This window comes from Hemitrygon akajei, chromosome 23 (genome assembly GCF_048418815.1).
Source record: "Hemitrygon akajei chromosome 23, sHemAka1.3, whole genome shotgun sequence".
NCBI classification, from domain to species: domain Eukaryota; kingdom Metazoa; phylum Chordata; class Chondrichthyes; order Myliobatiformes; family Dasyatidae; genus Hemitrygon; species Hemitrygon akajei.
Genome location: NC_133146.1, coordinates 58047173 through 58074190, shown reverse-complemented (window position 1 = coordinate 58074190; position 27018 = coordinate 58047173).

Genomic DNA, 27018 nt, shown 5'->3' with positions numbered 1-27018 from the left:
TTCATGTCCTACAAGCTCACGCCACCCAGTTACACCCGTGTGACCAGTTATCCTACTAACCTGTACGTCTTTGGACTGTGGGAGGAAACCAGAGCACCCGGAGGAAACACACACAGTGATGAAGAGAATATACAAATTCCTTACGGACAGTGGCAGGAATTGAACCTGAATTGTTGGCAATGTAAATTGTTATGCCAGCTGCAAAGTAACCAGCGTTGCCTCCTCTGTACTGGAGAGATAAACGACAGTTGGGTGATTGTGTTCAGTGGCAACCCAGAGCTCCCTGAAATAAGCCAGCTTAATTTGCCACTTCACCTATACTTTGATCTGTCTGCCTGTGGCCACCCCCGATGTTATAAACAGGCCGAACACATCTAAGGAAGAGTAGCCCGTGTTTGTTCTGGGCAAGTAACATTGGACTCAATATCAAATTTGATTGCATCAGGTAACTCACATACTGTCAGTTAGCAGAACTGGCCATTTCTGATTAGTAAATACGGTTGAAAGAGTACTGAGGAAATTTTTAATGACGTAGCTGGGTCTGGAAGACCTGAGTTATAAGGAAATTCCTTGGAATGTAAAAGATTGAGAGGAGATTTGACAGAGGTCTACAAAATTATGAGGGGTATAGATAGAGTGAATGCAAGCATGCTTCCTCCACTGACATTAGCTAGGACTACATCATGGGTTAAGGGTGAAAAGTAAAAAGTTTAAGGGGATCATGAGGGGAAACTTCTTCACTCAGAGTGTTGTGAGAGTGTGGAATAAGCTGCCAACACAGTTAGTGCCTGCAAGCTTGATTTAACGTTTAAGAGAAATTTGGATAGGTGTATGGATGGTGGGTGTATGGAGGGCGATGGCCCTGGTGCAGTACAATGAGAGTAGGCAGTTTAAATGGTTTGGCATGGACTAGATGGGCTGAAGGGCCTGCTTCTGTGCTCTATTTTTCTGTCTCTAAGATTCACATTTTTCCTCTCCATTATTATGATCTGATGTGATGGGCAACTTCTGCAGCCCTGTATTCCACAGTTTATTACATTCCATTTCCTTTGTTCTGACTCCTTAACTAACTTCATTTGATAGCTTTTGTTCATTTTTTTCTCTATAACTTCCCCCTTTAACCCATCAACCAGATGAACTCTACACCTATTCCCAAGGCAACCCTGAACTTGTTTATTCAAGAGTTAAGGTTACTTAATATCATTTCCTGTAGCAAGTATAAGAACAAAATAATTGTTACTCCAGATCTGACTCCGCACAAAAAAACTACAAAAGATAAAGAACAGAATATTAATAACAAATATAAATATAGTACATAAGATATACACATAGATTCAGTGTATGTCCATAAAGTGACACTGGGCTGTACGTAAGTTGACTGATAGGAAATAAAGCAGTGCTGGAGTGGGTTAGTGGGTGGAGGTGTTGATCAGCCTTACTGCTCGGGGAAAGTAACTGTTTTTGAGTCTAGTGGTCCTGGCGTGGATGCTACATAGTCTCCTCCCCAGTGGGGATGGGACAAACAGTCCATGAGCAGGGTGTGTGGGGATCTTCAGGATGTTGCTAGCCCTTTTCTGGCACCATTCTGTACAATCATCCCTCGGTATCCACGGGGGATTGGTTCCGGGACCCCCCCACCCCCCCCGCGGATACCAAGATCTGCGGATGCTCAAGTCCTTTATTTAAAATGGCTCAGTATTTGCATATAACCTACGCACATCCTCCTGTATCCTTTAAATCACCCCTAGATTACTTATATTACCTAATACAATGTAACTGCTATGTCAATAGTTGTTATACCGTATTGTTCAGGGAATAATGACAAAAAAAATGTACATGGTCAGTACAGACGCAACCATCGTAGCCCTTCTGGGAACGCTGATACTGCCTTGGCATCAGCCAATGCCAATTCTCCCTTGAGGGTGTGATGCTTTACATAGCCAGCCATCCCTTACTAGCCTTAAACTCCTTCCTCTCGCCCACAACACAAGTAGCAAACGAACGAGACACGAGGCGAGCAATGCTCAAAGACGAGTGCTGGAGAGAGACTGAGGATCTGTGAAATGGCGGAAGGCTACAGCAGGGTGTGCCTACACATCACCTCATTCACATAGATTCAGCGTAGTGCTCAGCGCACGGCAAGTTAAGTTTTGCTTTTTGGAACTTTCTGGAATTTTTTTTGAATATTATTGAGCCGCGGATGCAGAAACTGCGGATACAGAGGGCCGACTGTATATATGTCCTTGCTGGCAGGTAGGTCAGTGTCGATGATGTGTTGGGCAGTTTTGATTACCCATCTGATGCACCATCAATAACTCTCGGAGACGTGAGGCGAGAGATAGGCTTTTATTAGCTGGAAGAGAAAGCACTATCAGCAGCAAGCGACCATCACACAACATCCTGGAGACTGAGGGACGAGCAGTGCCTCCAATCGCCTTTATACCGGGGTCTGTGGGAGGAGCCACAGGAGCAGTCAGCGGAGGGGCGTGTCCAGACAGGTATATGTAGTTCACCACACCATCGTAGAGCTCTCCTGTCCGCCGCAGTCCAGTTTCTGTACCGTGCAGTGATGTAACTCGTCAGGATGCTCTCTAATGAACATCTGTAGAATGATGTGAGTATGGATGTCCAGCTCTCAGAAAGTGGAGGTGTTGGGAAGCTTTCTTAACTGCATAGGTCAGGATGTATCCTGGGACCCTGAGAGGCCGTGTGCGATTGTGCACTCCCCGGAGACTGAAATTTACAATTTCCTCTGCTCTATTGCCAATGTAAAGGGTGTGTGTGTGTGTGTGTGTGTGTGTGTGTGTGTGTGTGTGTGTGTGTGTGTGTGTGTGTGTGTGTGTGTGTGTGTGTGTGTGTGTGTGTGTGTGTGTGAGTGTGTGTGTGTGTGTGTGTGTGTGTGTGTGTGTGTGTGTGTTGCAAATTCTCCAGAAGCAGATAATCATCTCCTTTGTCTTGTTAATATTGAGGAAGAGGTTATTTGCCTGGCATCTGGTCTCGAGCTCTTCCACCTCCTCTCTGTGGTCCGTCTCATTGTCGTTGGTGATGAGCCCCACTACTGTCATGTCATCAGTGAACTTGGCGATGTGATTGCTCGGGTATTTCGCCGTGCAGAGTGTACAGCAGTGGGGTCAGCGCACAGCTCGGGGGTGGTGGGGTGGGAAATTCCGTGTTGAGGATGATGAGGAGGGAGGGGCAGTTGTGCATGCTGGCTATCTGAGGCCTGTTCATTAGGAAATCCAACACCCAGTTGCACAGTGGAATAGGAGTCTGTTCATCAAGGCGATACACACAAAATGCTGAAGGAACTCAGCACGTCAGGCAGCATCCAATGAAATAAACAAAGAGTCAACATTTTGGGCCGAGACCCTCTTTAGGACTATTGCCCCACAGACGTCGTCCACCAAGGTCTGTGGGACATAGTGTTGAATGCCGAACTGAATTCCAGAAACAGCATTCTGATATAATTCTCCTTGTTTTCCAGGTGTGTCAGAACCAGGTGAATGACAGCTGCTATGGCATCTGTCATAGAGCAGTTCTGTCGGTAAGCATATTGGAGATTGTCCAATGTGGCAGGAATGGAGTTTGTGATATGTGTCATAATCAGACGTTCAAAGTGCCACTGGATGGTAGTCGTTTAGTTCTGAAGGTGTAGTTCTTTGGTACCAGGATGACAGTGGCTGATTTGAAGCATGTGGAGACAGCAGCCTGGATGAATACGTGTTGAAGATATCACTGAGTACACTCGGCCTGAGATGTTGTCTGGTCCGGCCATCTTACGGAGGTTGACTCTGTAGCGCCCCTCTCACATCTGCTGCTGTTGCAGACGGTGGCTGTTCACCTGGGAGGGGAGTAGCTTTCGTGGCCACCGTTGTGTTGCATGCCTCGTACCGTGCATAAAAGTTGTTCAGAGCATCAGTGAGGGAGGCAGCACTGGGGCAGTCGATGCTGTGTTCAAATTGTTTCCTACATTATACCATCAATTGAACCTCAAATTGGCTCTAAAACACTCAGGGACCTCCTGAAAGGCATGATATAAACTCTAGCGAAAAATCAAAGAAAAATTCTGCAAAAGCTGAAAATCGAAAGCACGAACAGAAAATGCTGCAACATTCTAACAAATCATTGCATACGGAGAATGTTGACTGTTTCTCTTTCCACCGATGCTGTCTGACATGCTGAGCTTTTTTCCACATTCTCTGTTTTTATGTTGGATAGAAATTCTTCTCTTTCTTTCATCAACTAATTTGTAACTTATCAGCAAAATTAAAGAGTGAAATTTAAAATAATAGTTAAAGCCTCTGGTTTTTCCTTTGTTCATTTACAGCAGTGTCCTGGACATTTACATTCAATTGTTCAAGATTCAAAGCTCAAAGTTCAAAGTGCATTTATTATCAAAGTATGTATACTATATACAGCCTTGAAATTTGTCTTCTTCCGGGCAGCCACAAAACAAAGAAATCCGATAAAACCCATCTAAAAAATACCATCAAACACCTGTTGTGCAGGAAAATAAAATAATGCAAACAATAAAAATAAGTTCATGAAAGTGATTCCACAGCCAAGAAGCCAGTCATCACTGCAGCCGACTCAGAAGCCTGTTAGCTGCAGGCCTCAGCCTCGTTCAGCACAGAGACAAGTAAACCTTATGGAGACCGGTCCATCCCTTGCCTCGAGCTCCAAGGTCCTGACCTTTTTAAATCGACCTGCTGCTTAAATCGGCCAAACTTCATGTAGTTTCTTGTTCCGGGACCGGGGCTAGGCCCCACCACCTCGACTCTGCCTCGCTTCAGGTGTGCTTCATTGAATCACCCCCACATGCACTCCAGCAACGGTCAATCATTGGCTCATGTTTTGCTCTCAGGCCCAGGCCTCGCCATCTCAACTCAGCCTATACCCACCACACCGCAACCATCCTGCACCTCCGAGACTTCAGTTCATACTGCAAAAATACCAGGTGTTTCAAAAGCTCATCTCCAAAAGGGAAGTTACAGGCTATTGGGTGCGGTAATTGTATCGGAGAAAAGTGCAGTAATTTATGGATTTGCTTGCTTTTGTTGTCACTGTGCTTCACCAGCATGATCCTAGAGAAATCTTAAAGGGTCATCTGTTACTAAATACACCAACATGCAGAACTCATCAAATCTACTTTAAGACCAATGTATCTTTGCTCATTTTAATACCAAGTAAATTCTGCTTAAATGGCTTGACTTAAGATAACATGCAAACTAACTGAAGAAATTGACTGAATACTGAAGCTTGCTCATCTTATGTTGCCTGTCTTAGATCAAACTATCTACATAGCCCATAGCTAAAGTTTTCTCTACACCAGTACAATACAATCTCACTCTGAAGTTTTAGCAAAGGTTTGTTTGGGCTTTCTCAGTCCAGTTAACATACATTAGCATAAGGTTTATGAAAATACATATAAACACAGTGTAAGATAAAAACATGTGAAACAGTAGCTGCCTTGCCAACAAGGCCAAGAACTTTTCTGTAGAATGCAAGACAGATTTTTTTTTAATGTACTCAGATTTACAACTGTGAGCCTCTAATATGAAACACCATAATGCATCTGGTATTTTAATCAGATCGTCTTCCTTAAGGAATGATGGAATCCAAATGGTTTTACCTGGTTTGCATTATATATTAAATAAATGAACCCAGATGTGTTATAACCAGCGGATAAATGTTTTCTCATGGTTTCAATATCATTGTTTCTGAAGGATGCAGCTGTTCTTCAGCTGGACAATCTTGTCAAGCATTTCCCTGCTCTAGCTCCAAACATATCAATCAAAATTTGAAACCATCTTGCAGTTATATACTTAAAGATGATGGAATTCCTAATGTGCAAGATCAGCTAAGACTTGAAAACCACTTCCAAAATCTTCTCATTTACCTTTTAAAGGGCACAGTGTAACGGTCCAGAATCTTTAGATATTTATTCACTTTGTGATCACGTTATTTAAAGTCTTGGATTTGCAAAAAACCAAAAACTGTAAATGTCCAATCATTAGATGGTCCATGTTCTGGCAGTGGTCAAATTTAAATCCTTAGAAAGACTAACACATTAATTCACGATCTATAAGTGCTGTGGTATATTGCCACAGGATTTAGTTTTGCAAACTTTGTGTTTTTAGATCTTACAGGGTTTTGTTTCTAGAGTTGCTCTAACAATTCCAATGGAATATGTATTTTCTTTTGATGTAATGTCTAAATAAAGAGGATTTGAATTTGCACATCAGCTCTTTGAAAGGCACGACATCAGACTGCTTGATCATTTACCATTCGAAGAACGAGTGCTGACTATAAAGCAAGCCCCAGCTATCTTATTACTTATGTATCCTGATGTCAACATTCATACATGTTTGATTTTGCTCACTGCTAAGTATTCTTGGATTGAAAGCATCTAATGATTAGAAATTTATTTGACTAAAAGATACAGTCAGGCATCGTGACTTACCCTACCTACTGCCCGTTACGCCACTGGTGTTTAGGGCAGCAATGAAGGTGCCATATCTCTGGCGGTGCTCAGGCCTTCCTTCATCATGTCAGTAGCTTGGCTTTCACGAATGTCAGTCATGTAAGTTCCAGGTGGAGACTCAGGAATACCATCACACTCAGCTGTAGAAGAATTCTTCATTGCTGTTTCCATAACAGTCTTGTTTTACCAGTCAGGGTTGTTAGCCCAGAGCTGACATGACATGTTGCAGGACCGGTGGACCACTTTTAGTCTGACCTCTACCCTTTGACCTGCTTGGCATGGGTGACTCTTCCAAGAGCCAAAGCATAAAGTTATGACTTCACCCAGCATGGCTCTCCAGGTCATTGAGGTGTGCAAGCCTCCGAACCACAACAGGGTTGAGATCCTCTTGGAGGGATGACTTATCCACGCACCTCCATATTGGTGCCAGGTGCAAAGTTCAATGTGTGCTCTGGAGGTTCAGAGAAACCACTGAAATGACCATCTAGTCCAACCCCGACCAAATGTGGACGATTAGTGCAAATTGGACCGGACCTGAGCTATTGACTCTACAACATTCTACTGGCTTTTATATGGTTAAGCATGGGGAAAAGCTAGTTCCTGCTGAAAAGGAATTAACAAAATTGAGCTGGCCCTTTAGGATCTCAAACCAGATGTGTGCATTGAGACATTGCTGAGAAGTGATGTGTGCACACGGAGTCTTTGTAAGATGTCAGATTTATATTTTAATACATCCAGCCAATGAACTGAAGTGTGTCCTCGCTCCATTATAAACATCCATTGTAAAGTTTCAATAATTTGTCATCTAGCTGAAGACTGCATTGTGTGCACTATCAGTCAGGGAATGCAGAAAGCACTCATTTTATACAGGTCAAGTTAAATATCTAATACAAAGGCGTAATACTTGCTTTATCCATTATCCAATCAGTCCATTTGCTTCAGTATGGTGTTTCATGCTAAACTGTTTTTGCTATAACACTTAATACGTGTTCAGTCAAAAGGTCCACATGGTTATTTACATAGGCAGAAAAACAAAGCATACACAGATCATTAAATGTCATTATGAAATGAGCCTTTTTTTCCTCTTGCATTGAAACTAATTCTACCCTGAACAGCCTTTTCATGCATCAATTTTCAGTTTAGCATAAACTAATCAGTGCCGATCACTGCAGTATGACACTTATTTAAATTGACTAAATGTTAATTGAAATTTTAACTACAATAATTGGTTAATTACTTACCTACTTTGTCTGCTGCTCTAATCTGCAGGCTGTTTAAATTCATTTCCCAAATGAATACTCTAAAAACCTCAATGATCAGCAGTTTGGCATCCTCCTCATCTCAGCCAGAGCATGTAGCACCGAGGCAAACGGATAGCAACAGAGGAATTGACACATCTTCCTTTCCTGTTTTCTAAATCCTCTCTTCTCAACATGTTTCATAGTCTTCTATAGCAACTCACACAAAATGCTGAAGGAACTTAGCAGGTCGGGCAGCATCTATGGAAATGAATAAAGAGTCAAAGTTCCAGGGCAAGACCCTTCTTCAGGACTGGGAAAGTAGGGGGAAGACACCAGAATTTTGCATGTGTTACCCTCAGCATTCTGTATGTGTTGCTTTGGATTTCTCATTTATAATAGACTTCTTTGTTTGGAAGAGTGCACATTTGCCCAGATAATGGGACGCCACAGTAACGTAGCTATTAACGATGCTATTATGACTGGGGACATCGTGGTTCACAGTTCGCAGTTCAGAGTTCAATTACAATGCTGTCTGTAAGGAGTTTGTACATCCTCCCCATTAGCGCGTGGGTTTCTTCTGGGTGCTCCAGTTTCCTCTCGTAGTCCAAATACATTCCAGTTAGTAAGTCAATTGATCATTGTAAATTGCCCAGTAATTAGGCTAGGGTTAAATAAGTGGGTTGCCGGACAGTGCAGTTCGTTGGCCAGAAGGGCCACTTCCACACTGTATCTCTAAATAAATAGATAGATAGATAAATAACTCCAAGATGACCATCAGAATTGTGCCTAAGTAGATGAGAATGCAAGTGCAGAGATAAAAGGAAATGGCATTCCAAATGAAAATCCAATAATAAAAAAACATTCACTGATTCAAAATGCTTTCTCCCTGTCTTAGTTGGTTACTTTCTCACTTATGACCTCCTGAACCTCCTGGTTCAAAGGGTGAGGACATTGTTATTTCAATATCTCTAGAAAGAGACATTAGGAATTCTCAGGACACATCTGCAGAGATGGTAGACACAAGAGATTCTGCAGATGCTGGAAACCCAGAGCAACACACACAAAATACCGGAGGCACTCAACAGGTCAGGTAGCAACCATGGAGAGGGATAAACAGTCAACATTTCAGGGTGAGATCCTTCATCAGGACTCATCAGGAGTGAATCAGCAATAAGTCTGAAGGATCTAAACCCAAAAAATTAACTAACATGAAGTCTAAATACTGAAGAACAAACAAATAATTCTGGACCGTAAGATGCCTTATTCAGATCTACAAAGCTTTCATTCTTAATACCAGTTCTGATGAAGGGCTGTGCTCCCAAGCCCTTAATCTGTCTGTTCAGTTCACTGATGTAGCCTGACTTGCAAAATGATTCCAGTATTTACTACTTCAGCCTCAGATTTCCAGTGGGATTTTTGCTTCATTTCATGAAACAGAATCTCTTTGAGTGGGAAATAGTTCAATGTGTGCTTGCTGCAGTACACTGAACCTCTTCATCTTAGGCCTCTGTTACTGCTGGTGATTTCATTCAATCATGTCATGCTGGTGAAGTTGCAAGTACAGCACAGACACAGGGACATAGGCTGGATATTTTTGAATCTAAAGCTTTTCTAGACATGAACATCTGATTCAAGAACAACAATGGCAACACTTGGTTAATAGTATTCTGGGCAATAGCTATTTAACCTGCCATCCAGGTTGGCATAGGGAATACTGTGTAAAGCAAACTAATGGAGGAAAACTGAAGGTTACCTTGATAATTAAATGAAGGATATCCCAAGATATTCTTTTAATAAGAAGGTAGTATTAATATACTTGAGCAACACACACTAAATGCTGGAAGAACCCTACGTCAGGAAACATCTGTGGAAATGAATAAATGGTCAATGTTTCAGACTGAGACCCTTCTTCAGCAGTGAGAATAATTTTCCCTCTCCTTCCCCTCTTCTTTTATTCCCCACTCTAGCCTCTTACCTCTTCTCACCTGCCTATCACCTCCCCCTGGTGCTCCTTCTCCTTTCCTTTCTCCTATGGTCTGCTCTCCACTCTTATCAGATTCCTTTCTCTCCAGCCCTTCACCTTTCCTTCCTACCTGGTTTCGCCTGCTAGCTATCCTCTTTCCTCTGCCCCCCACTAACCTTTTTATTCTGGCGTCTTCTCCCTTCAGTTTCAGCCCTGAAGAAGGGTCAAGGTCTGAAACACTGACTGTTTACTCTTTTCCATAGATGCTGCCGGGTCTGCTGAGATCCTCCGGCATCTTGTGTCTGTTGCTTTGGATTTCCAGCATCTGCAGGCTTTTGCATTTTATTCATATACTCAAAGTTCCTTCCTTAGGTAACACAATTACTCAATCACATTTATAAATCTGTTTTTGGGTACAATATTGGGAGGACAAACAGCCCACAGTGAGATTAGTGCAGCAACAAGAGAGTAACTTCTTTAAGTTATTCAAAACAAGAAGGGATTTAAAGTTAAAGTGGCCTCCAAATCCCCATTTCATCATTAAATTAAGCAACGTTAATATGAAAATATTCCACTCTGCCTCACATCATGTGCCCAATTACTTCCTCCTGAGCTTGTACATTTTAAAATTATGCTGGACGTTAATTATATATTCAGTTCACACATTACGACAGTGAGTGCAGTTTGACAAATATTTCATTGGCTGCAAAATGCTTTGGGGCATGTGATGCTGTCAACAGCAGTAGATAAATGCATGCCTTTCTTTTTCTGTTCTCTATGTACTGTGGGGTGCCATGTCCCATTTCCTCTCTCTTTCTTTATCCTCTGTATTTCTCCAGTTACAGCAGTATTTTATGCTACTCTTTGTTAAAGGGTAGTTTAAAGTTTGTAGATTCAGATTAGAAGGCTTTGCAGAGCGTTCAGCGTGGACTGCCACGTAGTCTCCAGTAATGGGATTATAGGATCGAAATGTTAGCTGTAGTGCTCATAGACTGAAAGAATGGTTTCATTCAGCTCTAGTATGGGTGGGGATTTATGAAGAATAACGAGAGAGATGGCAGGAAGCACCACATGGAGCTTGCATAAGTGGTGCTTTTTTTTTGGAAATATGCAGGCAATTTGATTAGAATTTAGCAATAAGTACCAACTGATTTAAAGTGAAAGTAGACAGCAGCATTTTTGTTTGAATGGAAGAATATGGGCTAAGTGCCAAATTTTGAAAGTACTGCACTTTAAAGTAAGACCATAATACCATTAGATATAAGAGCAGAATTAGGCCATTTCGCCCACCAAGTTTGCTCTAATATTTCATCATGGCTGATCCATTTCTCTCTTGGCCCCAGTCTCATGCCTTCTCCCCATATCCTTTCATACTCTGACAAATCAAGAATCTACCATCCTCCACCTTAAACATGCGTAAAGACTTGGCTTCCACAGCCGCATGTGGCAACGAATTCCACAGATTCACCACTCTCTTGCTAAAGAAATTCCTCCCCATCTCCTTTTTAAAAGGACGCCCCTCTATTCTGAGGCTGTGTCCTCTGGTCCTAAACTCTCCCACCACAGAAAACATCCTCACCACATCCACTCTATCAAGGCCTTTCAACATTTCAATATGTTTAAAAGTTTTATACTTTTTTAAAAAGCATGAATGATTTGTGGAGCATTATATCCTGAAATGATGAATTTTTTTTACAGTAGCTACTTATTCTGATGACTGATATTGATTTCCGTAAGAAAAATAGTACGCAATGAGGAGAGAGAGTCTCTGCATTCATCGTGAGTTTACACAGTGGAATTGCTTTGGCACGGATCAAGACTGAGCTCTCAAACAAACACTTATGTGCTAAACCCTAGACAAATATATATCTTTGAGCTCAATATCATCATTATATTATCCACTATTGGAACACTAAGTGCAGATTTATTGCAAAGGAATGTCAACTGATGTTTTCCTACCCCTCCATAGCAGTCACTTTTTTTTTGGTCTCTTTGACAAAATTAGCTCTTATAATTTATCTAAATCCTTTTATTCCACCTTCTTTCATATTCTGATGTCTAACACTCTCAAAGTGAAAACTTCTTGGCTTCCTTCAGTCTGTGAATTTTAAACTGGTGAATAAAAACCTTCCATCAGTCCAAGTCGTTCCATTGTAAGGATCAAGATTATGGTCCGGCTAAGAAGAGAAGGGAAGATTTGCTTTATTTGTCACAGGTTCTGCACATCAAAGTATCAAAACATACAGTGAAATGTATCATTTGGATCAAATCAAATCAGTGAGGCTTGTGCTGGGAAGCCCGCAAGCGTTGCCACACTTCCGCCCTAACTCAAACCATACGTCTTTGGACTGCGGGAGGAAACTGGAGCACTCACACGAAACCCACACAGCCGTCGGGAGAGCGTACAAACTCCCTATAGACTGCGGCGGGAATTGGACCCTGATCAGTGATTGATAGCGCGGTAAAGTTCAAGCCTATGAGCTCGAACCAAACCACTAGGCTGCTGTGCCACCCTTGAATGAAATTTTCTTGTTGTCTGGACTTCAGGCAAGTCATGTGCTCATGAAATGTGTTTCCCAAGTGACCCTGTCCTGCACTATTGCTACAATGGCTATCAGTTAGCTTTCTACCTACCTGGGAAATTTCTGTTTTTTGCCCTGTTCCAACCAAACCAAAGGTCAACGGGGATATGAGGGAGGGAGTTATCCTCACTATTTTCAATGAGCAACGTAAAATAGGTCAGGAAATTAATTTGGCACAGAAACTCTAAGATGTCCTTTCAGCCATATGTGCACCATTAAAACACTTCCCAAATTTCCTTTGCCCTCTCTGACCCTTCCCATGGCCTTACTGCTGGCCTCTTTTGTACGCAACGGAGTCAGCAGCTCGGCAGCTGCGAGTTTCCTGAGTTTGCACGGCTAATGCTCTCTGAGAAACGTGGACCGAGATTTATGAGGCTCAGCAGCTGCTGGGATTAGCTGATTAAGGAGCTCCTGACATGGAGGGGTCCAGAAATTTCGAATACAGATCTCAGCAGCTGAGAAAAGCTGGTGGTGTTCCCTGAGAGGGCAGGTTGGGTCTTTAAACGCAGTGCCGTCCAGAGAGACCGCAGCATCAGACAGGTCAGCTCCAGCTGTTCACTCAGCCTTGAATCTGTCACACCACTGATCAATGGGCTAGCTGGTGTAATGGCAGAAAGCAGGTCCTGAAACCCTCAAGCAACAGCAGGTCCCTGTGGGGGTTGGTGCTCTGCTCCATTCCATTCTCTGTTGCCACCACAGCTGTACCCTGTACTCCCATAGGTTGAGAGGTCCTGACTTGCCTCTAAAAAGTTCTTAGCAGAGGAGTTCCCACAGATTCTAATGAAACTTCATTGGTGCCTAGAACAAATACAAGGCTTCTGTAATGTCAGTGCACAGCTGTAAACTCAGGAATCGCACCTGTTAGTTGCCATATGACTTCAGCAATTGATGGGAGCCCGCACAGTTTCCCTGGACGTCCTGTCGTTCAGTCAAGTGTCCGCAAGTTCTAGATCCCACAATGCTGAAGCTAGTCTCAGTCTTGTCCAAATCCTTGGCTAAGAATTAGAACATCCTTTCCCATTGATTCGCCATCCTCATTCTCTGCAGTTTTCCTTCCCAACCTGATGCCAAGTCAATTGCTCATTTTTAGAGGTTGGTTAAATTGAGATATCATCAATATGGAGAAAAATAACCGATCAGACAGGATCTCAGTGAATAGGGATAGGGCCCTACAAGTTAGGAGGCCAACTCCTAAGAACGTAGGCCATAGTACAGTACAGCATAGGAACTGGCCTTACATCCCACAATGCCTGCACTAAACAAAATGGCAGATTGAACCAAATCTCTCCTGCCTGCATATGGTTCATGTCCCTCCAGTCCCTACACATTCACGTGTCTATCTAAACACCTCTTAATAGAGTTAGAGCAAATAACAATGTCAGAACATACAGAAAGGGAAAAAGAACTGCAATAGAAGGCAACAATAGGTGAATAACGAAAAAAAGCTGGAAGAAATAAGGAAGCGACAATACAATAGAAACACAAGAGGTTCTGCAGATGCTGGAAATCCAGAGCAACACACACAAAACACTAGAGGAACTCAGCAGGTCAGGCAGCATCCATGGAAATGAATGAACAGTCAACACTTTGGGCCGAGACCCTACTTCAGGACTGAAATGGAAGGGGGAAGATGCAGAACAAAAAGGATGGGGGAGGGAAAAGAGGCTGGCTGGAAGATGATAGGGGAAGAAAGGTGGGTGGAAAAGGTCAAGGGCTGGAGATGAAAGAATCTGGTAGGAGAGGAGAGTGGACAATAGGAGAAGGGGAAGGAGAATGGGACACAGGAAGAAGTAATAGGTAGGTGAGAACAAGTAAAAGGTCAAAGTGGAGAATAGGGGATTGTGGGGTGGGAATTTGTTCACTGAAGGAAATTGATATTCATGCCATCAGGTTGGAGGGTTCCAGACAGAACAGAAAGCTACAACAGGTAAAGAATGTAAAAAGCTGGAAGAACTAAGGCTGAAATGGAGACTCTGCAAAAGAGGCATTTATGAGAATGAGCCCATTTGCTCAGATTCCTAACTAGACTATTGAATCAAGACTGAGCTCTTAAACAAACACTTGTGTGCTAAACCCTAGACAAATATATATCTTTGAGCTCAATATCATCTTCACATTATCCACTATTGGAACACTAAGTGCAGTTTTATTGCAAAGGAATGTCAGCTGATGTTTTCCTACCCCTCCTGCAGTCATTTAATTTGTCTGTTTGCCAAAATTAGCTCTTATAATTTGTCTGAAACCCTATTTTTCCACCTCCCTTCCCATCCTGTTATCAAAAACTCCCAAAGTAAAGCTGGCCTTCTTGGCTTCCTTAAGTCTGCCAAGTTTAAATTGGTTAAAAAAACATACCTCCATCACTCCAAGTGACGTGAACCAAAGGGTTCACTTGCCTCATCATTGAAATGTTCCTACAACCTACGGACTCACTTTCAAGGACACTTCATCTCATGTTCTCAATATTTATCGCTTATTTATTTATTATTATTATTATTCTTTATTTTTGTAGTTTCACAGTTTGTTGTCTTTTACACACTGGTTTAATGTCAAAGTTGGTGCGGTCTTTCATTTATTCTGCTTTGGTTATTATTTTATTATGGACTTATTGAGTATGCCGACAAGAAAATGAATTTCAGGGTTGTATATAGTGACACATATGTACTTCAATAATAAGGTTACTTTGAACTTTGAAGTCATTACCTTGTAAGGATCAATATTATGGTTTGCCTAAGAAAAGTGAAGATTAACTTCATTTGTCACATGTACTGTACATCAAAACATACAGCAAATCAGTGAGGATTGTCCTGGGAAGCCTGCAAGCATTGCCACACTTCCACCACTAACACAGCTTATCCACAACCGACTTACCCAAATTATACATCTTTGGAATGTAGGAGGAAACTGGAGCATCAAGTTGAAACACTGGCCAAATAATTCACTAAGCATCCAAATTACAAATATCTGTTTATGATGAAGTATCATAGGAAGGGTGGAGAACAGTACTGAAGATGAGGTAATTAGTTTACAAACAGAGGCAATGCATAGTGAGGAGAGGCTGTTGATAGGGCAAAATCACAGTCAACAAAATGAGATGCGATGTAAAAGGCGGACAAAATCGAAAAAGATGAAAACAGGACTGAAGGTGGTGTTGTATCTGAAAGTGCGCAGTATATGGAATAAGGTAGATGAACTTGTGGCACGGTTGCAGATTGGCAGGTATGATGTTGTAGGCACCACTGAACCTTGGCTGAAAGTTTATACTGGGAGCTTTATGTCCAAGGATACACATTGTATTGAAAGGATAGGCAGGTAGGCAGAGGGGATGGTGTTACTCTGTTGGTAAAAAATGGAATCAAATCATTAGAAAGAGGTGACATAGGGTCTGAAGGTGTTGAATCATTGTGGATAGAGCAGAGGAAATGCAAGTGTAAAAAGACCCTGATGGGAGTTGCATACAGACTCCCAAACAGCAGTGAGGATGTGGCTTCCAAAGTACAACAAGAGATAGAAAATGCATGCCAAAAGGGAAATGTTTCAATAGCCACAGTGGATTTCAATATGCAGGTAGACTGGCAAAGTCAAGTTGGTGCTGGATTACAGGAGGGGGAATGTCTTGAATGATTTTTTAGAGCAGCTTGTGGTTAAGCCCACTAGAAGATCGACTATTCTGGATTGGGTGTTGTGCAGTGAAGCAGAATTGATTAGAGAGCTTAAGGTAGAAGAATTCTGCGGACACATGATCATAATATGACTGAATTCACCCTAAAAGCTGAGAAAAGTATGCTACAGATGTATTGGTATTACAGGGAATTACAGGGGCATGAGAAAGAAGTTGGCCAGAATTGATTGGAAAAGAACTTTGGCAGGGATGAAGGCAGAGCAGCAATGGCTGGAATTTCTGGAAGCAATTCGGAAGGCGCAGGATATATACATCCCAAAGAGGACGAAGCATTCTAAAGGAAAGATAACACAACCATGGCTAACAAGAAAAGTCAAAGCCAACATAAAAGCCAAAGAGAGGACATATAATAGAGCAAAAATTAATGAAAAGTTAGAGGATTGGGAAGCTTTTAAAAACCAACAGAGGGCAACTAAAAAGCCATTAAGAAGGTAAAGATGGAATGAGAAAGTAAGCCAGCCAATAATATTAAAGAGGATACCAAAAGTTTCTTCAGATACATGAAGTTTAAAAGAGAGGTGAGAATGGATATCGGACAGTGAAAAGGAATGCTGGAGAAGTAGTAAAGGGGGACAACAAAATAGCGGACAAACTGAATAAGTATTTCACATCAGTCTTCACTGTGGAAGGCATTAGCAGTATAGTGGAAGTTCCAGGCGTCAGTGGTCATAAAGTGTGTGAAGTTACCATAACTCGAGAGAAGGTTCTTGGAAAATGAATGGTCGGAAGGTGGATAAGTCACCAGGACCAGATGGTCTATACCCCTGAGTTCTGAATGAGGTGGCTGAAGAGATTATGGAGGCATTAGCAATTATCTTTCAAGAATAACTCAATTCTGGAATGCTTCCAGAAGACTGGAAAATTGCAAATGTCACTTCACTCTTCAAGAAGGGAAGGAGGTAGAAGAAAGGAAACTATGGACCAGTTAATCTGACCTCAGTAGTTGGGAAGATTGTTGGAGTCAATTATTAAGGATGAGATCTCAGGGTACTTGGAGGCACATGATAAAATGGGCCGTAGTCAGTATGGTATCCTCAAGGGAAAATTTGCCTGACAAATTTGTTGGAATTCTTTGAATAAATAACAAGCAGGACGGACAAAAGAGAATTGCTTGATGTTGTGTACTTGGATTTTCAGAAGGCCTTTGACAGGTGCCATGCATAAGCCTGCATACCAAGCTATCAAGCCCATGGTATTACAGGAAAGATTCTAGCATGGATAAAGCAGTGGCTGATTGGCAGAAGGTGAAGAGTGGGAATATAGGGAACTTTTTCTGACTTGCTGGCAGTGACTAGTGGTATTCCACAGGGGGTCTGTGTTGTAACTGATACTTTTTACATTACACGTCAGTGATTCGGATGATAATTGATAGCTTTATTGCAAAGTTTGCAGAAGATATGAAGATAGGTGGAGGGGCAGGTAGTTTTAAGGAAGTAGAGAGGCTAAAGAAGGACTTAGATAGAGGAGAACAGACAAAGAAATGGCAGATGTTAACAGTGAGTGTCGGGAAGTGTATGGTCATGCACTTTGGTAGCAGAAATGAAAGGGTTGAATATTTTCTAAATGGAGAGAAAATACAAAAAACTGAGGTGCAAAGGGATTTGGGAGTCCTTGTGCAAGATTGAGTCTGTGACGAGGAAGGCAAATGCAATGTTAACATTCATTTCAAGAGGACTAGAATATAAAAGCAAGGACGTAATGTTGAAACTTTATAAAGCACTGGTAAGGCCTCACAGAGTATTGTGAGCTGGTTTGGGCCTCTTAGAATGGATGTGCTGAAACTGGAGAGGGTTCAAAACAGGTTCACAAAAATGATCCCAGGATTGAATGACTTATCATATGAAGAGTGCTTGATGGCTCTGGGCCTGTGCTCACTGGAATTCAGAAGAATGAGGGGTGACCTCATTGAAACCTATTAATTGGTGAGAGGCCTTGATAGAGTAGATGTGGAGGGGATGTTTCTTATGGTGGGAGTGTGAAAGACCAGAGTACAAAACCTCAGAATAGAGTGGCTCCTCCTAAAATGGAAATAAGGAAGACATTCTTTTAGCCAGAGAGTGGTGAATCTGTGGAATTCTTTACCACAGGAAGCTATGGAGGCCAATTCTTTATGTATATTTAAGGCAGAGGTTGATAGATTCTTGATTGGTCCGGGCATGAAGGCCTACGGAGGGAAGGCGGGAGATTGGGGCTGAGAGGGAATCAGATCAGCCATGATGAAATTGCAGAGCAGACTCAATGGGCCAAATTGCCTTATTCTACTCCTATATCTTATGATCTAATAGCCTTTATATCTATCTGAATTATCCACACCTCTTATATAATCATTAGTTAACAAAATTATGAGCAACTATCTCTAAACCTGATCTCCTTGTAACACCAGGCAGCAAATCCTTTAACATCCAGGCATGTACCTTGTTTCAACATTGGATTCCTTAATTGCAAGAACAAGTGACTTGAGATCTCCAAATGTTGCTGTCCAATGTGTAAGTAAAAATCACACAAGTTGGGAACAAAATCAATCACCAATCCAAAAGAGCAAATGAAGTGGCAGCAGAAAGAGTTTCTAAGGCTCAATCAGTAGAGGATAATAAATATCCAATAAGCAAATGTTCAAATTACTTTACATTTTAATTTTTATTAATTATTTGTTTATATTATATATGTGTTATAAGTTTTGTCTGTGTATTTTTATGTATTTTATATTTAATTTTAATTGGACTATGTGGGTCAACAAAGAAGGAACTTACTCAGCTATAATAGAGACTGAGGAAGCAGAAACTGAGAGAAAAAGTGTAAAGGGCTGATCCACGTATCGGAGACCTCTGCTGAACTCACAGATCAGCGGCAGCAGGTTGCAAAATGCCCACACTCAGAGAGTACTTTACTAAGAATAGGAGTGGTTTAGTGTGGCCTTCTGCTACTGAGCCCCATCCACTTCAAAGTTCAACGTGGTGTGCATTCAGAGATGCTCTTCTGCACATCACGATTGTATCACGTGTATCTGAGTTACTGTCAACTTTCCGCCAGTTTGAACCAGTTTTGCAATTCTCCTCTAACCTCTTTCAGTAACAAGGCAGGCTTGCCCACAGATCTGCACATGCTGGCTGGTTTTTTTTTTTTGTTTGTTGTTCACATCATTCTGAGTAAGCTGTGTGCGTGAAAATCCCAGGAGATCTGCAGTTTCTGAGATACTCAAACCACCCCATCTGGCACCAACAATCACTCCACCATTAAATCCACATAGATCACATTCCTCCCCCATTCTGATGTTTGGTCTGAACAACAAGTGAACCTCTTGACCTTGTCTGCATGCTTTTATGCACTGGGTTGCTGCCACGTGATTGGCTGGTTAGATATTTGCATTAGCGAACAGGTGGACCTAATAAAATGGCCACTGAGTGTAAGGTGTACGGGTGATCAGTGAAATAATGAGAAACAGATCCCAAGGGGAGGAGAGAAATAGACAAAGCAGAAGAGGTGTCAGAATATTCCATCCCTTTATTCCATCCTTTAATATATTCTTCCCATGATTTGAGTGACATTTAGCTTGATGTGTACTGAACAAGAAGTTGCATTCTGTAATCTTTTATTTATTTGCACAACACATTTTACCTTACCATGCAAGTGACTTTAGCTCTGATTGACTTAGATGCTCGTCGTTACCCTGAGGTGAACCTAACTTTTTATTTCCCTTGATAAAATTGTTTGTAATGTGAAGGAAACATCTCCTTTGTTCTTAAGGGTTTAGTTAGAGATTGTTTCCCTGAAGTTGCTCTCTGATTTTGTCCTTTGGAGCTGATCTTCCAGTTAATCTTGGTGATGGATTCTTCCTCTCTAAAGCAGTTCCCTGTACAGAGCCTCTACCTAGACCTCATTTTCACAGAGGTTCAGCAAAAGGTTCATCAGTAACATCAACATGAGCAGATAAACAGGACACAGACACTGCAAATATTGTGATAGATTTGCAAGAGGAGTGAGCAAACAAGAGCTAAACCATGCCAGATTCCTTGGATTAAACCTTCTGTTAATGATGCACTTAGATGTAGTTAATACCATCCTCTGCTCCCAAGTTATCAATGTAATACTGGATTCAATATAAAATGATTGAAGCAGCATTATTGTCAGTATTGAAAAATTCATTATTATTTCCTGCTCGATGCCTTTTTTCTGCTGTTGATTGTCCCACTCCATGTTTTTGAATTTGTAGCTCTCAATATGGGTGGTGATGTCTAGTGCTGATGCCACTACGCCACCAGCCAGGCATCACCAGGCCAAACAGGTCAGAGGTCAGGCGCCAGTCTCAGAGGGTCCGCTGGTCCTCCAGGTTCGGGGGTTCAGCTCAGGGCTAACAACCCTGACTGGCCAAACAAAATTGTTATGGAAACAGCAATGAAAATTCCTTGTACATCTGAATGTAATGGTATTCCTGAGTCTCCACCCGGGACTTGCATGATTGACAGTAGTGAAAACCACGAGGAATTGAGTGACACAATGAAGGAAGCCCTGAACACTGCCAAAGAGGGAGGATCTTCATTGCTGCCCTAAATGCCAGCAGCATAACAGGCAGTCAGCAACAAATAAACTTCTCTCAGGCTCCCAGCTGGGTGACGCGGCTGGAAGCCCAAGAGTTTATTCGTCATATACACTGGGAAAGCAGTAGATCTTTTAGGGCAGTAAGTAAGTTACATAACAGCCAGAAAACATTGACATTGTTTCAGTGATTCATCAGTTAAAAGATACACACGGACACGATAAGGAGCTATAGTAATACATGGACTTGCTCTCTGATTACTGTTACGGTTGTTAAGAAACAGATATATTTGCTGATACATTTAATGCTAACGACTGATTGATATGGTTACCCAGCAACCAATGCAATCAAAGGTCATCATCTGCTGAGAAGATCGGGTAAAATTTGTTGCTGCCTCACTCTCAGAACCTTCCTTGGATCAATTATGTTGCATCGACTTGTTAAGTTTAAATTTACAACATGATTAAGTGTCAGATCAGTCCCTGTAGCAGTGTGCATGCTCCAAAGTCAGCTGTCGTGCAAGCAGCAGGTAGTTGTCAGGATAATAACTAACTACAAGGACTTGACAATTTAAAAAGCAGCTCCAAAACTTTCGTGCTGGAAAAAGCACTGAACTGGCTGGTGTCAGCTGAGGCTCAGATGATACACTTTTAATGGTGAGGCAGAGTAGGAACGCACCTTCAGAAATCTAATGCAAATTGAAGCTCACATTCAAGTGTGTTCTGTTGGAAGTGCTGGCTTTTGGATGCAGTGTTAATATCAGCTCCTGTTACATCATCTGATGGGTGCATCGGATGATGTAATAAGATTATACTGAAAAGAAATCCTCCTGGAAGTCCTGGTCAGTATCTCATCATGGTTGCTTTCCCACCAGCTCCAACGATGACAGAAGACCTATGCAGGAGAGTTCTTCAAGTGGAAAGGCCGTTGCACTACAACAATCCCCCTTCCTCAACCTCAGGAGTCCAGTCCAGTGGTATGAGTAGTTGTCACAAACTTGGGTCTTCCTCGTTTGCAGTGGACGCCAATCACTTCTTCTGCGCCTTGCCATGCCCTTCGATCTCCACCAAGCACTGCAGAACTGCCTTCCCAGCCATTAGGTCTCATCCACCCAGAGGTGACTTCACGCGCTAGGACAGGCATGTCCCTTTCTTACAGGGGTCTGAGGCCCACCAGCTACCCTCACCTGGTTTAGCCTGCCTGTCAAAGCGGTGTACGGGGTGTGGCTACTCACAGCTCGCAGCCACTGCTGAGAGCTGAGTGTCTGCTGGGGATCGAAGATGAGTGAGCTGCCCCAGAATGAACACAAACAGCCCCCTCACCAGAGGTGCTCACCTTCGTTGGACACCCCGTCATTATTACAGAAGAAGAATACCTGGCTGTTATGTTTTGTAACTTCAAAGCATTAAAGTAATTCAAATGAAGACAGGAGTTCGGGAATACTAATCTAGTTCAAGTTTACTTTAAGCGAGGCGCAAATGTATCACAATTGGTAGTGTGATGACTTACGCAATTAACATATTTTTACATAGACATATAACCCATAATTATTATTTAAATGAACAAGAATGCTTAATCAAACTATATATACATGCACATACGAGATTACTCACATATAACTAAAGTATTAAATACACAATACTGGCCATTACTCTGTTGCCATTTTGCAGTCTTCACTGTTAAGCTTTCTACATTTCCTCAGTGACTACACTTCAAAAGTAGGTCATTAGCTATAAAGTGCTATGGGACATCCTGTGCTTGAAAGAGTCAAGCCTCACATTCTTAACGCTTGTGGAAACACAAACTTCCTAAGTACTGCTATAGAATAACAAATGTAATATTCCGTAAATGTGACAATTGGCCAGGTTCATGCAAAGTTTAATATTATTTGCTTTTCCCAGTTGTTCAGTGGGACAACTCATATAAAATATCTACACAACAACTTGCTGCCAAATTCAATCCCTGCTGAACTAATAGATCATAATGAATGGCTTCTAAACTCCAAACAGTGAGTGCTAATATCTGGCAGGCTTACCACACCAGCTACCAGATACTAAGGAATATTCACTCAGTGGCCACTTTATTCGGTACCTCATGAACCTAATAAAGTGGCCACTGAGTGTATGTTCTGCTGCTGTAGCCCGTCCACTTCAAGGTTCGACGTGTTGTGTGTTCAGTGATACTCTTCTGCACACCACTGTTGTGGTACACGTGGATTTGAACTACTGTTGTCTTCCTGTTAGCTTGAACCATTGTCCTCTGACCTCTGTCACTAACAAGGTGTTTTTACCCACAGAACTGCAGCTCACTGAATATTTTTGCCTCTCGCACCATATTCTATCAGCTTTAGACACTGTTGTATGTAAAAGTCCCAGGAGTCAGCAGTTTCTGAAATACTCAAGCCACTCCATCTGGCTCCAACAATTGTACTATGCTCAAATTCACTTAGATCACATTTCTTCCCCATTCTCATACTTGGTCTGAACAACAACTGAACCTCTTGACCATGTCTGCATGCTTTTATGCATTGAATTGCTGCCACGTGATTGACTGATTAGATATTTGCATTAACGAGCAGAAGGACAGCTGTACCTAATAAAGTGGCCACAGAGTGTAGACTTTGGAGTATAGAATGAGGAATAAAGATATTCCTGGAAGTCTAAAGCAACACACACAAAATGCTGGAGGAACTCCAGAATCTATGAAGGGAAATGAACAGCTGACTTTTCAGGCTGAGATCCTTCAGCAGGACCAGAAAAGAAGAGGCAGAAGTCAGATTTAAAAAATTGGGGGAGGGGTGGAGCACAAGCTAGCAGGCAATTGGTAAGTCCAGGTGTGGTGGGGGAAGGTAGGTTGGTGGGGAAGAAGAAATGAAAGGGAATGATGTGGGAACCAAGGAGGTGATAGGTGAACAAGGCGAAGGCTGACAAAGAAGGGATCTGATTGGAGAATTCTGTTAATAATGAAATAGAGGAAACGAGGTGCAGAACCTGAGGGAGGTAATGGGCAGGTCATGTGAGTATAGGAGGGAAACAGAGGACTGAAGGGGCCACAGGAATGAGGGAAAACAAGAGAGGGGAGAAGAGAAACAGAGGAGAGTGGTTACCGGAAGTTAGGGACACCAATGTTGATGATGTAAGGTTGGAGACTATCAAGACAGAACATGAGGTACCCCGGCAGACTGAGGAATGCATTCTTCTTCCCAGGCAGCCCCCAGGTCTGGGGATGCCTTGCTTCTGCTCTAGAGGTGGTTGATTAGGTCAATGTGGATCTTACTGTCACAGGAAGGACAGGTGTTTGAAATTGTTGAGTATTTGGGCAACTTCTGAGGGGGTGCACCTTACCATGCATTCCCCATTCAATGTTTTCTATGCCATCCTGAAAGGTCCTTCTTTATCTTGAGGTTCGCATGGTAGCTAGGTTACAGTTTTCATTGAGTTATTTCCTCTGCCTAGCTGGTGGCTTTCAAAGACAATTTTAGAGGAGAGTGGGTGTTTGAGGAGTATGGTGTCAGACTTGCTGCCTATCTAATTGTAATTAGTGCTGGGGACATTGGTCTGGGACAGGAGATTGATTTGTTTGCCTATCTGCAAGTGAATTTTGAGGATTTTACAGAGGTGACATTGATGGTAATTCTTTAGTGTTTTGAGATTCCCACTGCAAATGATCTATGTCAAGTATATGGGAGGGAAAGGATCACTACTGGGAGTAGACCACTAGCTCTAGTGATCATCGTCTTGATCTAATAGCAAGAACTATGCTCTATTAAATTCAGCTATCCAAAGTAACCTCTTAATGCATCTCCATAAGACATAAGAGCAGAATTAGACCATTTGGCCCATCAAATCTACTCTGCTATTTCCAATAAAAGTGAGACATTTTTTAGAAAATGCATGTGTATGGAATGGAAATGCTATATAATCGGGCTAGCATGTGGTGATGTTAATATGCAGGTAGTTTACTGACTGATCTGGTCTGAGCTGACATGCAAGTATATTTCTTTTGGATTAAGTAAAATACAGTTTTTGTGGGTGTTACTGCCTGTGACACTGCTGTCAGTGATGCAAGTCCCAGGTGGAGGCTCACAAATAGTATCACATGCAGATTTAGAAGGATTCTTCATTGCTGTTTCCATAACAATTTTGTTTTACTAGACAGAGTTGTTAGCCCTGAACCTGGAAGACCAGTGGAACATTCTTGGTCTGGCCTTTACCCTTTGACCTGTTTGGCACGGTGGTCCTACCAAGGGCCAAAGCATAAAGCCCTGACTCCAGCCAACATTGGTCCCCAGGTTATTGAGGGATGCAAGCCTCCAAACCATAACAAACTTGGTGGAAGAGATAGTCTTTACACCTGTAAAAATGTCACCAGCACAGGGAAGGAGAGAATGAATGGAAGAGGAACCACTGTTGGCCAAAGAATTTAATGTAGCAATTTTATGTTACCTCTAATTTAATTTTTGATTTTATAAAACCCATTATTAGTTTTATTACATATTGCTTTCTGCAGTATATCGAATTAACTAAGGATTAGCCATTAAATAGTGTGTATTATTAATCATGCAATGTATTTCACAGCAGTACATTAGAACAGAATTTATATTCAGAAAATGTGGGAAATTCTCATTTGATCAGGAAGCATCTATGCAACAAAATCTGTGTTAATATTTCTAGAAGACAGCCTTTTGGATTTTGCTTCAGATTTCTAACATACACAACATTTTGCCTTTCAAGACGTATATTCAGTCTATTATGTGTGTTTTTCAGATTCACTTCACAAGCTCTTGGGGCAATTGCTGTGCCAGTTCAATCCAAGCAACACCCATTTTTAAAAGTTCCAGAACCAGTCAACAAGATCAGGCAACATCTTTGAGCTGAGCCTTCAACTGTGCTTCCCCTTCCATATTTGCTGTCTGAGTATTCACTGTTTTTCTGATTTTATTACATATTTAATCAGTCTTCCTGATTTCCATGCCTATTTTTACTGCTTAGCTCAAAACATTAATCTCCTCTCCAGGAGAGGGTTCTGCTATTTCAGTTTATTAAGGATTCATGGCAAATTGCCATTTCTATAAGTGAAGTTTGTCAACTTTGATCAAGAGTCTACAGTTTCAGAGCTTATAAATCAGGAATGAAATGTATACGTTAAAGATATATCAACCCATGATAAATTTGCACTTGATTACAAAATAAGATTCCATTGAACTGCACATCACATCAGCTGAAAGCAACTCTGTTGTGTATTTACTATTTCAGTAATAAATGAGTAATATTGTAAATATATTGTTTGACTAAGCATTCTTTGTTGTTTGCCTAATTCATATGTAAAAGTATGTAAATGGCAACCTTCATCATGTCACCAGGTCATATGTGAACGCCCCGTTAAAAGTAAAACTAAGAGTAGACAAATTTATCCCCAGCTCCTGCATTTTTCTTTCGATTCATTTTGGAATTACAAAGCATAACAACCACTATCAATGGTATAAAATTCTATCAACACAAGAGATTCTACAGATGCTGGAAATCCAGAGCAACACACAGAAAATGCTGGAGGAACTCAGCAGGTCAAGCAGCATCTATAGAAATGAATAAGCAATCAATGTTTTGGGCCAAAACCCTTCTTCAGAACAAAATCCTATGTTTGCTTTAGGTATAAATTGAGGGGAATGGAACTGCACTGTTGTAAAATTAACCATTATCAAGACCAGGGAGGATGGTTACCAATAAATATGACTCAGTTAAACAAAAGTTATTTGACATTAAATCAACAGATCTTAAAATTAGTTTTTGTTTGCAATGAAAATGGTTCATAAGAAATTGTTTTTCAAGGGGTGCCAAATGCATTGCTTACATTTGCAAAGCCTGCTGCAATGGATGCAGCAGAAGACTGGGATATCAGTGACAACAGCTACTGAACGTCAGTGTCTGGATGAACATATGTGGATGGCAGAATTTGCTGTCAGCTATAAGTTTTACTCAGTATGGAAGACGAAGTCCACAAATTCTGAACCAGCATCAAGCACACACTTTTTGTGAAAGGTTAACTTACTAATTAGATTTATTTAAGAGGAGGACCACCTACAGACACAAACAATGCAAAGAAGTATTAAATGACACAGGGCTGGGCCAGAGACCTAGTGACAATCAGAATCAGAATCAGGTTTAATATCATCAACATATGCCATGAAATTTGTTAACTCTGCAGCATCAGTACAATACAATATATGATGATATAAGAAAAACTGTAAATTACAGTTCGTATATCAAATAGTTAAATCAGCAAAATCAAGATCACTGAACATTAGAAAACACAGATGCTGACACTGTAAATGTCAATAAAGAATAAATACAGGACTGCGCAAAGTTCTTAGGCATATATGTATATAGATTGGTGCCTAACAGCACTGTAGTAATTTTATGTAATGAAATGTACTGCTGCAGCAAAAAAAGCAAATTTCATGAACTATGTGAGTGATGATAAACCTGATTCTGATATGGGTCTCTATTGTAGACTGAGAGTGGGAAGGGGACAGGGA